The sequence below is a fragment of the Furipterus horrens genome, unplaced genomic scaffold (assembly GCF_987537825.1).
Source record: "Furipterus horrens unplaced genomic scaffold, mFurHor1.1.pri manual_scaffold_6, whole genome shotgun sequence".
Taxonomy (NCBI): Eukaryota; Metazoa; Chordata; class Mammalia; order Chiroptera; family Furipteridae; genus Furipterus; species Furipterus horrens.
Window position 1 is genome coordinate 124,687,648 of NW_028327176.1, and position 14,677 is coordinate 124,702,324.

The following is a 14,677-nucleotide window of genomic DNA, read 5'->3' on the forward strand; positions in this document are numbered from 1 at the left end:
CTTATTAATAGCTTCTATGTCCTTTTTCATGCCGGTGTAATTCTCAGTAAGTTCCTTATAGTTTTTCTGGAGTTCCTTGTAGTTTCCGCTGAGCTCATTGAGCTTCTCCATAATTCATGTTTTGAATTCCATATCTGATAGTTTGCTCCCCTCTATTTCATTTAGCACTCTTTCTGGGGATTCTACCTTTCCTTTTGATGGGGGATTGCTTCTCTGTCTCCCCATTTTTGTGACTCCTATTGTTTGTTGGTGCTTCTTAGAATGATCTGCACTTCCTGGATCTGCCCCTGGTGGCATCAGATCCTGTACCAGTCTGCGCCTAGGCAGCCTGTTGGAGACTTCCAGGGATCTACTGCCTTTGTCTGACTTCTTTAGTTGTCAATCTCTTCAATCTGTGATTAGCCGTTAGGCTTAAGGACTGTGGGTGTGGCAGCTTAATTCCTGTAGGCAGGGCCTTTGCTTCCCCTCAGGCTGACGCCACTTGGAAGGGGGAGAATGGTCTGCCTGCAGTACAGGGGATGAGTCAGCACTGGGACCTGGTCGGCTGCTCCCGCAGTTCTCCCCTCGAAGCCACCACACCAAACTCTCCCCATGCATCTCTAGTCCTCTCTGCCTTCCCTCTGCTTGAGCCCAGGGTAAGTGGGGGCCAAAATATGTTCATATGTGATCCGCTTAAGAGCTCTTTTTCTCCAGCTGTTTCTCTCTGGCTAGCAAGAAACCCTGTGCCTTTTTGCTTTTCACAGCTGGATACTATTTTACTTTCCGCTCTGTTGCTGTAGGCTGGGGAGCTCAGCTGGGGGTTTAGACCCTGCCCTTCTCAGGGGGAACCCCTGGCTGCTGAGCTGTTTCTCAGTCCCTTCAGCTGCCACCTGTGTGAGCCCAGCCAGCTCCTCCACGTCTCCGACTCCTCTACAGGTCACATTGTGATGTAGAGGCCTTTTCTGTCTCTCTGTGGTTATAAGACTTCTCTCCAGCTAATGTTTGGTTGGCTATTCCAGATGATTTCTCCAAAATTAAGTTGTAAATCCAGACGAGTTCTGGGAGGAGGTTAGTGTAGCTTCCAATTACTCTTCAGCCATCTTGTTTCCCCTCGAAGTACTTTTTGATATGAGCATATGATTTTCATATTTTAAAAATTTAATGACTTCTGGCCGAGATGGAGGCCTACACTGACACACTCCATCTCCCTCCACAACTAAGAAGGAATACAACTACTGCAAAACCAAAAATAACCAGAAATTCCAGAAAATAAAGCTACATAGAAGTCCAACATATGAAGTATAAAGAAGTGATGCTCATCCAGATGGGTAGGAGGGGTGAAACCAGGGCGGAGAGTTCAAGCTGTGCTGGTGGCGACAGCAGCAGCGACGGCAGCAGGACGGTGGTAAGCACAGACACTTGTATTGAAGGGAAGCAAGAAACACCTGAAGAGCACCCTCAGCTGCAGAGCAGACCCATCAGCTCACAATTCCAATGCTGGGGAAGGCAGACCCCCATTGCCTCGGACTGTGAGGACCAGAGGGGGAGGCTCCCAGTCTCTCAGTGGAGAGTAAATGGCAAGAATCCATCTTGGACCCACGCCCCAGCACAGAACACCACAGCGTGGTAAGAAGGGTCACCTGGTAATGACAAGTGCATGGGGCTCCACCCCTATAGCGTAGGAGGTGTGACAGCCCCACCCAGGAAGTAAAGGTAAACACAAAGCTGTCAAGATGGCACAGATCATGATAGAGATCCCGGAGATGCAGCTGACCAGCCAGAAAATATCTAATCTAATGAAGCAGCAGATAGGAAATCTTTCTGAGGCACAGTTCAAAGCTTTGGTTATACGAATGCTTACAGACCTAACAGCAGACCTTAAACAAGACAGGGAAGGAATGAAGGCTAGTCCTGCTAAAATGAATGAAAACACATAGAAAACTAGTGGTGAGGGAAAGAAAACCCAGGTATCAAATCAACAAATCAGAACATAGGGAAGGAACAGACAGTCAACCTGTGCTGAAAGAGGAAATAAAAAGTGAGGAAAATGAGGAGAGGCTCAGAAACCTATTGGACAGCTAGAAGTGAGCCAACATCTGAATTGTAGGGTTGCCAGAAGGTGAAGAAGGAGAACTAGAAATGGAAAAATTATGCGAAAAAATAATGAAACAGAACTTCCCTAACTTGGGGAAGGAAATAGACTTACAGGTCCAGGAAGCACAGAGAGTTCCAAAACAACTGGACCCAGGGAGAACCACACCAAGACACATTATAATCAAAATGTCAAAAATTAAGGATAAAAAGAGAATCTTAAAAGCAGCAAGAGAGAAAAGAATTACATGTACAGGGGTCCCAATTAGACTATCAGCTGATTTCTCAAAAGAAACTCTGCAGGCAAGAAAGGACTGGCAAGAAATATTCAAAGTAATGAAAAGCAAAAACTTACATGATTACTCTATCCAGCGAAGCTGTCATTCAGAATAGAAGGGTAGAGAAAGTGCTTCCAGGACAAAGTAAAACTGAAGGAGTTCATTAGATCCAAATCACTGTTATATGAGATGTTAAAGGGACTTGTTTAGGAAAAGGAGGATCAAAACTATGAACATTAAAATGAAAACTGTATCACAACAACCAACAACAGAAGTTAGGGAATAGAAACAAAGGAAAACTAAGGCAACGAGAGTGAGAAAGGAATTATAGGTATGGGGAACATATTGGGGGGATGTCAGTGGGAAGGGGGAAGGGAGGGAGATGGTACAGGAATTAAGAAGCATAGTAGGAGGGAGTGGAGTAAATAGGAAGATGTTGAGAAGAACTATCTGCACAACCAATGGGCATGGGCTAAGGGGAGGGGGCCTACAGGAGGGAGGGCGGTCACTGGGTGGAGGGGAACAAAGGGAAAAGAAATTGGGACAAGTGTAACAGTTTAATCAATAAAGCATATTTTAAAAATTTAACAACTACTTTTAATAGATTAATTTTAGTTCTATAATATAAACTATGAAGAGGTTTAAATCAAGAAGTTCTCTAGCCAAAATTAGATTGCAAGATTTCATACCTAGAAATCAAGGGTTTCATTGACTCCAAAAATTTCTCATACTCTCCAAGATTTTTCTTTTACTTCAGTTTTTTTTTTTTTTTTTAAGTTACTAACAAGTTATCATTCTTTAAAAGTCTGGCTCTTTTTAAACTTGATATTTATGCTTCAACATATTAGTCTTGGAATCTAGAAATCAGGTCAGCTTAACTCAGGAGCAATTTTTAAAGCCTCTTTATTAGGGAAAAAGTAAAGAAAACAGAAATATGACACGCCCCCCCCCCCCCCCCCCCAGGTATCAGATTCACAGCATTCACAATTACCCACATTTGGTCAGTCATATTTTATCTATCCTTCCAGCCACCCCCCTTTCTTGCTTAAATGTTTTAAAGTAAATCTTATAATTACCCCTGAAATATTTTTGTATGTAGTCCAGAAGCAAATTCTAACTGGCTTATTTCTTTCATTGATTGATTCATCTGTTTACTTCCTCATATGTTAAACATTTTTCGAGCATCTGCCTTATTCTAAACACGGTATTGTGCAAGGGAATAGGGTCATTGGGATCCTTTCTAAGTTCTCTTATGGTTGGAAATGTGAACTACTTCCAAATCAGATCATATCACAGATCATATCATTCAACTGCTTCAACTCCATCAATGGTGCTTCATGAACAATCCTTAGTATGGCATATGAGATCCCTTATATCTGCCCCTCTCAGATTCTCCGCTCTTAACTTTACCCACTGGACAAGAGACACTCTTAAACTCATATATGGAAATAGTTATCCCAATATGACTTTCTTTCAGTTTTTGGACATCATGGTCCCTCTTTTTGGACCCGATTCTCAAAATCAGACCAATTCTCATGCTGTTTTCAAGACATGACCTTATCATCACTTTAAGAAAACCTGTTTGCCTCTCCTCTCAGCAAACAGCTAGATGTTCATTCTCTGTGTTTCCAGAACCCCTTTTGTATATATCTCAACTGTAGCACAGCTTTCAGGTATGTTATAGTTTGATACTGTTCTCATTCACTAATATTTTTCCTTTAGGACAGTCTCTCCATTTTAGATTTCTGTATTCCTGACACATGCAACAATTCAGAATATACAACAAGCATTTAATAAATTCATTTTTTCCTCCTAGGAATATGTTTTATTAGATAAAGAAACTGTGGTCATTTCTGGAATTATATTAGCATGGTTCCTATCAATGACCCCAGTTTGCCATAATTTCACAGGGCTATTTGAGGCATATGGAACTATTGATATTATGTTATTGAAAGGACAGAAACAAAATATATGTTGTATTTATAGAAACAGTAGAATAATCATGCAATATTTGAATATCAGCTCTGTCTTTTCAGAGCCTTCATTACAGTATTATTTGAATATAAAATGAAGGGATGCTATGGTCACTAAAAGAAGGTCACAGAATACCAAAATAATGACAAAAAAAGAAGCCTAACCTAAAGTGAATGACATGAAATCTGCGCCCCCCCCCATTTTTACCACTTAACTTTAATCTCTTTTTAAGTACATTTTTCTTCACTTGTCTTTCACCTCTGTCTTATTTCTAATGCTCTAAAAGAATCAGACAGAAAACAAACATATATGTAAGCAGGAGATCAAATAAATGGAATGGTGCATCAGCAGGGCCCCTATAGCAAATGGAAAAAGTGAATCAACAATACATCTGTAATTATGAAGAGCTGGGAAGGCCCCAGAGCTTGTCTAGTCCAAATCCTCTTTCAAAGAAGTTAAATGATTTGTCCAAATTTTCACCCTCTTTTTAAAATTTTAGGCATTCTTGCAATCTTTCTGAGGTTATTGGTGAAAATGTAGGATAGTTGGGGCTGAATAGCCAAAAGAGAATAATTTAACATAATGAAGTCAACATCATTTCTGAACAAGAAATGATGTGTTTTGGTTTGACCAGACTTGTTTGAGGGGATAAATAAGCTTGACTAAGAAGATTTGGAAAGAAAATTGATATTTAAACTTTCAAAAACCTTTTTGACAAATTCTTATATCAGACCGAACAATTCCCATAAGAAATTGCCTTGGAAAGAAATAAAAAACTTGAGTAGTTAATAAATCCTAATTATATTTTTTACTGAGTGTCCTTGGGCAAATTATTTCACCTTGCTTATCATCATTTTCCCACAAATAATAAAGACATAGTGATTTTACCTAACTCAGAGCTACTATGAGGTATGGATAAAATAATAATACTGTTATAATTAAAGCTAACATATTAGTATATGCCAGACACTGTCTTAAGTGCTTAACAGATACTATCTCACTTAGCGCTCACAAGCCCCTTGTGTGGAAAATACTGTTATTTTTTCTCTGCTATTAAGGAAACTGAGGCATAGAATAGTGAAGTAACTTGTCCTGAGTCATGAAGCTAGTTATTAGTGAAGTCAGGAACTAAACCAAAAAAGGCTGGTTCTATAGTTCTTACTCTTAGACAGTCTCATGACTCTTGTGCTATTAATATGAACAAACCCCTTTTCATGCATAGTCTAGGTACATATAAGGGTCGGCGGCGGCGGCAGCCGTCCGTCTCGAGAGACGATGGTGTAGCTTCTTAAGAGTCTATCTGCACCACCGAGAATGGCTGTGCAGTCCGACTCGGGAGTGACACGGTATCTGTCTCCTCCCATGTTAAATCGACATCTTGCGATGACGCTGGAGTGTCCTCTCCAGTGAAGCTGAAGCTACAGAGCCCGGGCAGGGTGATATGGAGGGTCTGCTGTTGCCCATGCCCGTCCATCTCGAGAGACGATGGTGTAGCTTCTTAAAAGTCTATCTGCACCGCCGAGAATGGCTGTGCAGTCCGACTCGGGAGTGACAGGGTATCTGTCTCCTCCCGTGTTGAATCGACATCTTGCGATGGCGCTGGAGTGTCCTCTCCAGTGAAGCTGAAGCTGCAGAGCCTGGGCAGGGTGATATGGAGGGTCTGCTGTTGCCCATGCAGCAGACCCCCCCTCTCTTCGCAGCTGAAGGGTCCAAGGGAAAGACGGAGTCAATACAGCTTGGCTTCAGGTGCGCCGCAGGAGTTGCCGGTGTTGACTACAACGTCAAACCGCCTTAGGGACTCCGGCTCCGGATTTTCTGTCGGGGTTTACTCCCTTAGCCTTTCTCCTGAAGAGGTATGCCGCAAGGCAGCGGAGGTTTTTTGGAGTCAGAGTTTTCCTTCTCTGATGTGCCCTGACTGGAAGATCGAACCAGCGACACTTAGCTCGCAGGCCGACGCTCAATCCACTGAGCCAAACCAGCCAGGAATTCCACATTTAAATAGTGCTTAACTAATCTAACTTAAGTCTTAACAATGTTTCTGATCATGTAAAATAAGTTTTGATTTTTAAGGATTTCAAGTGCTCAGAATTAAGTCAGTTATTGATCATACTTTTTATTGACACCAATATCATTGGTCTAGAAAGGCTACATTTTTGTTTTGTTTTATTGTACCCTAATAGTGTTTGTTCATCTGCCTACCTGCAGTTCCATACTCTTCATTCCTTACTATATTGAATATTTATCTTTCCAAGCCATCTTCAAAATTTTGGATATATTTCCTTGAAAAACTTTATTTTGTATAAGTTTTCAATTTTATAAAATTGACATTGTGACATAAATCTCATTTTGCCTCTTTCATAAAATATTAGGGTCTTAATACCTATTCATGTTACTTTATATAACATGCTTCTTTCTGATGCATGTTATTCTATCATATTCAAATGCCATAGTTTATCTTTTCCTCTAGTCATAGGTACTTACGTTGTTTCCCACTGTTCCTACTTCTACAAATTTGTACAGGTCTTTCTGTGAACCTGCCCTGTAGTTTTTATGACAGTATATATGTCCTAGAGAAGGAAAACTCTGACTCCAAAAAACCTCCGCTGCCTTGCGGCATACCTCTTCAGGGGAAAGGCTAAGGGAGTAAACCCCGACAGAAAATCCGGAGCCGGAGTCCCTAAGGCGGTTTGACGTTGTAGTCAACACCGGCAACTCCTGCGGCGCACCTGAAACCAAGCTGTATCGACTCCGTCTTTCCCTTGGACCCTTCAGCTGCGAAGAGAGGGGGGGTCTGTTGCATGGGCAAGAGCAGACCCTCCATATCACCCTGCCCGGGCTCTGTAGCTTCAGCTTTGCTGGAGAGGACACTCCAGCGTCATCGTAAGAGGTCGATTCAACACGGGAGGAGACAGATACCGTGTCACTCCCGAGTCGGACTGCACAACCATTCTTGGCGGTGCAGATAGACTCTTAAGAAGCTACACCATCGTCTCTCGAGACAGACGGCTGCCGACGATATATGTCCTAGAGAAGAATGGCTAGGGCTTTAGGTATATGCATATTTAATTTCAGTTAAGTAATGCTGGATTGTTCTTACGAATGGTTGTACCAGTTTACACTTGAATTAGCAAGATATGAGGGTTTCCCTGTTCTCTACATCTTCAGCAGCACTTGATACTTTTTGATTTTTGTTAATCTGATACGTGTGGAATTGTATATTGTCTTAATCTGTGTTATCTGATTACTAATGAGGCTAAGCATATGCTTTTTAGTCATTTCAGTTTTCCATTCTGTAAAAAATACTACACTTATAATTTGCCCATTTTTCTATTAGGTTTTTATCTTTCTTGCTGATCATAACACAAGGAATTCTTTACAGATTCTAGATGTTATTCCCTGTCAAATTCAGATGTTGGAAATAACTTAGTCTTATCATATAAGGGTATAAAGATGTTATCAATATTTTTATGTTTCTACAAGTGGGAGAACAAATGGAGGCCTAATAATAAATGAAGACCTACTTTAAGCATGATGCATTCTTTTTACAACCAGCCTGGAAGGCAAAAGAAGCCCTGAGAGTTTCTACATTTTGATTATGGTCAGAAGTCAGTACAGTATTCCCTCACTTATCGCAGGTATTACATTCTAGACCCCCCTGCGATAGGTGAAAATCTGCGAAGTAGGAACCTTACATTTATTTTAGTATTTATATATATTTTAAGGCTTTATAAACCTTCCCCCACACTTATAAATCGTTCACAGTCCCTTATTAACCTTTCCCACTTCCTTATTAACCTTTTCCACACTCACTATTTTGTTCTTAAACATATTCTACACTCTTAAACCTACGTAACTTTAACAACATACGTATACAGTACCGCAAAATCCCGCAATATAGTGAAAAATCCATGATAAATAATTAAATTAATATTTTTTTAAATCCCGCAATACAGTGAGGTCGCAATAAGTGAACCGCGATATAGAGAGGGACTACTGTAAATCTAGTACCCTTCTGACACTATGCATAGTTATTACAGTATTGTTGACTATATTTCCTAAACTGTACTTTACATCCTTACAACTTTTTTGATTACCAATTTGTGCTTCTTAACCCTTCTTCTTTTTCATGCATCCTCCAATCCCCCTCCCATCTGATGACCATCAAAATGTTCTCTGTATCTATGAATTTGTTTCTGTTTTCTTTGTTCTTCTCTTTGTTAGATTTCACATATAAGTGAAATCATATGGTATTTGTCTTTCTCTGTCTGACTTACTTCACTTGATGTAATACCCTCTAAGTCCATCTTGCAGATGGCAAGATTTCATTCTTTTATATGACTGAGAAATAAATATTCCATTGAATATATGTACCACTTCTTTAGCCACTCATCTGTTGATGGACACTTAGGTTGCTTCATTTCTTGGCTATTGTAAATAGTGCTGCAATGAACATATGGATGCATATGTCGATTCAAATTAGTATTTTTTCTTCAGATAAATATGGAAAAGTGAAATTGTTGGGTTCTTTGTCTCTCATTATAGCCTTTGTTTTAAAGTCTTTTTTGTCTGGTATAAATATTGTCACTCCAGCTTTTTTTGTTTGTTTCCATTTTCATGAAATATGTTTTTCCATCCCTTTATTTTCAGTCTGTGTGTCTTTTGATCTGAAGTTTGTCTTTTATAGGCAGTATGTGGAAGGGTCTTGTTTTCTTATTCATTCAGCCACCAACGTCTTTGGATTGGAACATTTAATCCACTTACATTTAAAATAATTATTGATAGATATGTAGTTATTGCCATTTCATTATTCATATTTTTGCTCTTCTCTGCTTTTCCTTTTTGAGAAGTTTCTTTAACATTTCTTGTAATGCTGGTTAGGTGGGCATGAAGATTTTTCAATTTTTCTTGTCTGGGAAGTTCACTATCTGTCCCATTGTAAATCCTTAACTTTTCATCATAGAATATTTCCTGCCAATCCCTTCTGGCCTGGAAAGTTTCTGTTGAGAAATCAGCTGACAGTCTTATGGGAGCTCTTTTGTAGGTAACTAACTGTATTTCTCTTGCTGCTTTTAAGGTTCTCTTTGTCTTTTTTTTTTTTTTTTTAAGATTTTATTTATTTATTTTTAGAGAGAGGGAAAGGAGGGAGAAAGGGAGAGGAACATTGATGTAAGAGAGAAACATCAATCGGTTGCCTCTTGTACGTGCCCTGACTGGGGACCGAACCCGCAACCCATGCATGTGCCCTGACCAGGTATTGAACCAGTGACCTTTCACTTTGTGGGACAATGCCAACCAGTTGAGCCATACTGGTCAGGTCTCTCTTTGTCTTTAACCTTTGGCATTTTAATTATGATGTGTCTTGATATGAGCCTCACTGGGTTCATCTTGTTTGGGACTCTGGTTCCTGGATTTGTATGTTTTTTTGCTTCGGCAGGTTAGGAAAATTTTCTGCCATTATTTCTTCAAATAGGTTTTCAATTGCTTACTATCTTTTGAGGTTGTCCTGAAGGCCCCTTAAACTATCCTTATTTTCTTGGATTCTTTTTTCTTTTTTCTTTTCTGATTGGGTGTTTCTGCTGCCTTTTTCCAAATTTCTTATTCAGTCCTCTGCTTCATCTAATCTATTGTTGAGTCTTCTAATGTATTCTTCCTTTCAGTTATTATATTCTTCATTTCTCACTGGTTCTTTTTTCTATCTTCATTTTTATGTGTCCTGTCTCTTTGTAGAAGTTCTCACTGAGATCATTGAGCATCCTTATAACCAATGTTTTTAACTCTATCTGGTAGATTGCTTATCTCCATTTAGTTTAGTGTTTGTTTGTTTGTTTCTGAAGTTGTGTTCTATTTTTTCATTTGGGACTTGATTCTTTGTCTCCTCATTTTGATTGTATGACTTCTATATTTTTGGTAAAAATCCCGTATCAGATGTGTGTCTTGTAAATATTGTGAGCCATGGCTTGTCCTCTAGTTCTTTTGACATTGTTTTTTAAAGGGCAGAATATTTTTATTCATGGTAAAGTCCAGCTTATCAGTTATTTCTTTCATGAATCATGTCTTTGGTGTTATATCTAAAAAATCATCGCCATCCCCAAGGTCATCTACATTTTCTACTATGTTACCTTCTAGAAGTTTTACAGTTTTGTATTTTACATTTATTCCTATCATTCAACTTGAGTTCATTTTTGTGAGCATGTAAAATATGTGTCTACATTTATTTTTCTGTATGTAGGTGTCCAGTTGTTCTAGCAACATTTATTAAAATACTATCTTTGCTCCACTTTGCTCCACTTTTACTCCTCTGTCAAAGATCAGTTGACTATACTTATGGAGATCTATTTCTGGGTGCTCTAGTCTGTTCCATGGATACATTTGTCTGTTCACTTGCAGTACCACACTGTCTTGATTACTATAGATTTATATTATTGTAAGTATTGAAGGTGAGAAGTGTTGCTTCTTCAACTCTGTTCTTGTCCTTCAATATTGTGTTGGTTCTTCTGGGCCTTTTTTCTTTATATATAAACTTAAGAATCCATTTGTCAATATTCACGAAATAACTGCTGGGATTTCAATTGGGTTTGCATTGAATCTATAGATCAAGTTGGGAAGAACTGACATCTTGACAATATTGAATCTTTTCCTATTCATAAATAGGGAATATTGCTCCCTTTCTTTAGTTCTTCTTTGATATTTTTCATTAGTTTGTAGTTTTGCTCATATAGATCATATATATATTCTGTTTATTTATACCTACATATTTCATGATTTGGGGTGCAGTGAAAATAGGATTGTGTTTTATTTCACTTTTTCATTGCTGGGATACAGGAAATAATATTTTGTTGAAGATATTTGCATCTATATTCATGAGAGGTATCGCGATGTCCATAGTTTTCTTTCTTGTAATGTCTTCATCTAGTTTGGTATTAGGGTAATGCTGGACTCATAAAATGAATTAGGAAATAGTCTTGGTGCTTATTCTCTGAAGGAGATTGTGAAACACTGGTATAATTTTTTTCCTGTATGGTTGGTAGAGTTCACCAGTGTTTTCTATTTCAGAAGGTTAATTATGGATTTAATTTCTTTGCTAGATGTAGGCCTATTTGAATTGTCTATTTCTTGTGTGAGTTTTGGCAAATTTTGTCTTTCAAGTAAATGGTCCATTTTACCTAGTTTGTCAAATTTGTGGGCATAAAGTTGTTCATAGTATTGTTTTTTAATTTTAATGTACATAAGCTCCCTAGTGATGTCTCCTTTTTCATTTCTTATATTAGTATTTGTTTCCTACCTCTTTTTTTCTTTGTTGCCTGGGTAAAAGTGTATCAATTTCACTTATGTTTTCAAAGAAACAGCTTTTGGTTTTTGTTGATGTTCTCTATTGATATCCTGATCTTGCTTTCTTTTATTTCTGCTCTAATTCTTATTCTTTCCATCTGCTTACTGTGGATTTGATATGCTCTACTTTTTCTACTTTCCTCAGGTGAAAACTTAGATTATTGATTTTAGCTTTTTTTTTTCTAAATTTAGCACTGCTGATACTGCACCTCACAAATTTTGATAAGTTGTGTTTTCATTTCCATTTAGTTAACAATATTTTTTAATTCTCTTGAAATTTTTTTTCCCTCATATGTTATTTAGAACTGTGTTGTTTCATCTCCACGTTTTGAGACTTTTCAGTTATCCTTCTGTTATTTACTACTAGTTTAATTCCATTGAAGTCTGAGATCAGACATTGTTTTATTTCTGTTGTTTTAAATTGTTAAGGTGTGTTTTATGGCCCAGAATGTGTTTTATCTGAGTGAATGTTCAATGTAAGTTTGAGAAGAATGCTTATTCCACTGCTGTTATATGAAGTAGTCTATCGATGTTAATTATATCCAGTTGTTGGTGTTGTAGAGTTCACCTGTGTTCCTTTGACTTTCTGTCTGCTGGATATGTCCATTTCTGATTGAGGGGTGTTGAAGTCTCCAACTATGATCATGGATTTATCTATTTCTCCTTGAAGTCCTAGCAGTTTTTTGCCTCTTGTAGTTTGACACTCTGGTGTTAGGTGAATACACATTAAGAATTCTTATGTCTTCTTGGAGAATTGACTGCTTTATCATTATGTAATGCCTATCTTTATCTCTGATAACTTTTCTTGATTTGATATCTGCTGAGTCTGAAATTAATACAGATACTTCCATTTTCTTTTAATTAGTGTTAATATGGTATATTAGCTTTTGAATAGACTTGGAATGGTATCTTGTAGTTTTAATTTTCATTGCCCTAACTACTAATGATTTTGAGCATCATTTTATGTACTAATTTGCTATCCCTATATCTTTTTTGGTAAAAGGTCTGTTGAAATCTTTTTGCCCTTTTTATAATTGTATTATTTGTTTTGTTTTTATTGATATTTGAGAGGTGAATTTTTAAAGAATATCTGGGTTGAAATTCTTTATCAGATATAATGGTTATTTTAAAATATTTTCTCCTAGTCTGTATATCTTCACATAGCAACTTTTACTTTCTTTATGACTTCATTCTCATAATAGTGTCTTTTGAAGAGCAATTTTCCATTTTGAAGCCAATTTATCAGTTTTTTTGTTTTATAAACCATGCTTTTAGAATTATATCTATAAAACTTTTGCTTAACCCAAGCTTTTCTATTACATTTCTTCTAGAAGTTTTATAGTTTTAGATTTTACATTAAGTTCTATTATCCATTTTGAGTTAATTTTTATATATGATATAACACATGGATCAAAATTTATCTTTTTGGCATATGTGTATCCAAATTTTCTAGTATGATTTGTTGAAAAGATGATCCTTTTCCCATTGAATTATCATTGCTTCTTTTATTGCTAGTATACAGAAAAAACAACTAAATTTTGTAATATGCACTTTTATGCTTCAAACTCATTAAACTCTAGTAGTTTTAACATCATTTAATGTGTTGCCACATAATTTTCCCTATCGGAAAATCATGATTCCTGTGAATAAAGGCAGTTTTACTGTCTTACCAATACCCAAACCTTTTATTTTTAACCTCCAGTAAAATGTTGAGTAGAAATGGAGAGAACAAACATACTTGCCTTGTTGCTGACATTACAGGAAAAGCAGTCAATTTCTCATCATTAAGTCTGCTATTAACTGTGGGTTTTTCATAAATGCCCTTCATCACTCTAAGGACATTTCCTTCTTTCCTAGTTTGCTGAGAGTTTTAATCGGGAATGGATGTGGATTTTGTTCAAGCATTTTCTATACCAGTTCAGATAATTATATGATTTTCTCTTTTTAATTTGTTACTGTGATGAATTACATTGATAGATTGTTTTAGATGTAAAACCTACCTGCGTTTCTGAGAAAACTCAACTTGGAGTTTACTTTTTAATTAAAATTGCTGAAATTTTGTTAAAATTTTTGTTGTATCTATGTCAATGAAAAATTAATTAGTCTTTGTCCTATATAGTGTTGGTCTATATAGTCTTGTATAGTTTTTGTCCTGTATAGTCTTGGTCTGGTTCTCTATCTAAGTAAAGTTGATCTCATCAAATAAGTTGGGAAGGTTTTTCATTTCTTTTTTTAAATTTTCTGGCAAAGTTTTTAATAAGATTGTTATCTTCTTTAACCTTTTGAGTAGAATTCACCAATAGAGTCATCTGGATTTAGAGTTGTTCTCTACAGAAATAGTTTTAGCTAAGTGTCTTTAATAAATATATTACCATTAAAATGATCTATTTCTTCTTGAGTGAAGTTTGTTAGCATGTGCAGGATATCTCTGTTTATACAGTTTTCTTCTCTGTGCCCTACAAGCTCTAGCAGCACCAGCCTCCCTGACCTCCAACTGTGCTTCCTGAACTCAGAAAGACTTCCCAGTCTCCATCTGGTTTCCTCCTTTCTGCACCACAATCTAGAACCTGTTTGTTGGCATTAAGCTAGGGCAATTTTGGTGTTCATTGCGTTTGTTTCCTGCTTCTTAGATCACTGTCACTTATTTTCTGATGTTAAATTTCTTGAAAACCAATGATTTATATATTTTATTCAGTTTTTTTGTTTGTTTGTTTCAAGCAGGAAAGTAAATCTAATCTCTGTTATTCCATCTTGGCTGGAAGCAGAAATCCATTCTTCACCTTATAAAATGTTTATCTCACCCAAATTTGACTACCTTATCTATCTTACATTATACTTATTTTTAAGTAATATTTTAAACTTTGACACATTAAATAAGTGTGACTTTTCCCCAAGGGGACAAAAAGTTTTTCACTCTTGTATTTATCTTGGAGCTTAACTCATATAATTTTCACCTGTCAGCTTCAAAAATGTATGTCGTCAGTGTAAGCTGTTGGTATCAGCTTGACAGTAGGACTTTGTGTGAT

The 14,677-nt window shown here is 37.1% G+C and overlaps 1 long non-coding RNA gene across 2 annotated transcripts in view; it reads left to right on the top strand.

Moving 5' to 3' along the window:
- Positions 1 to 14,677, top strand: part of LOC150007359 (uncharacterized) — a 56,510-nt gene that overhangs the window by 11,398 nt on the left and 30,435 nt on the right. The gene's annotated exons all lie outside the window — the stretch shown is intronic.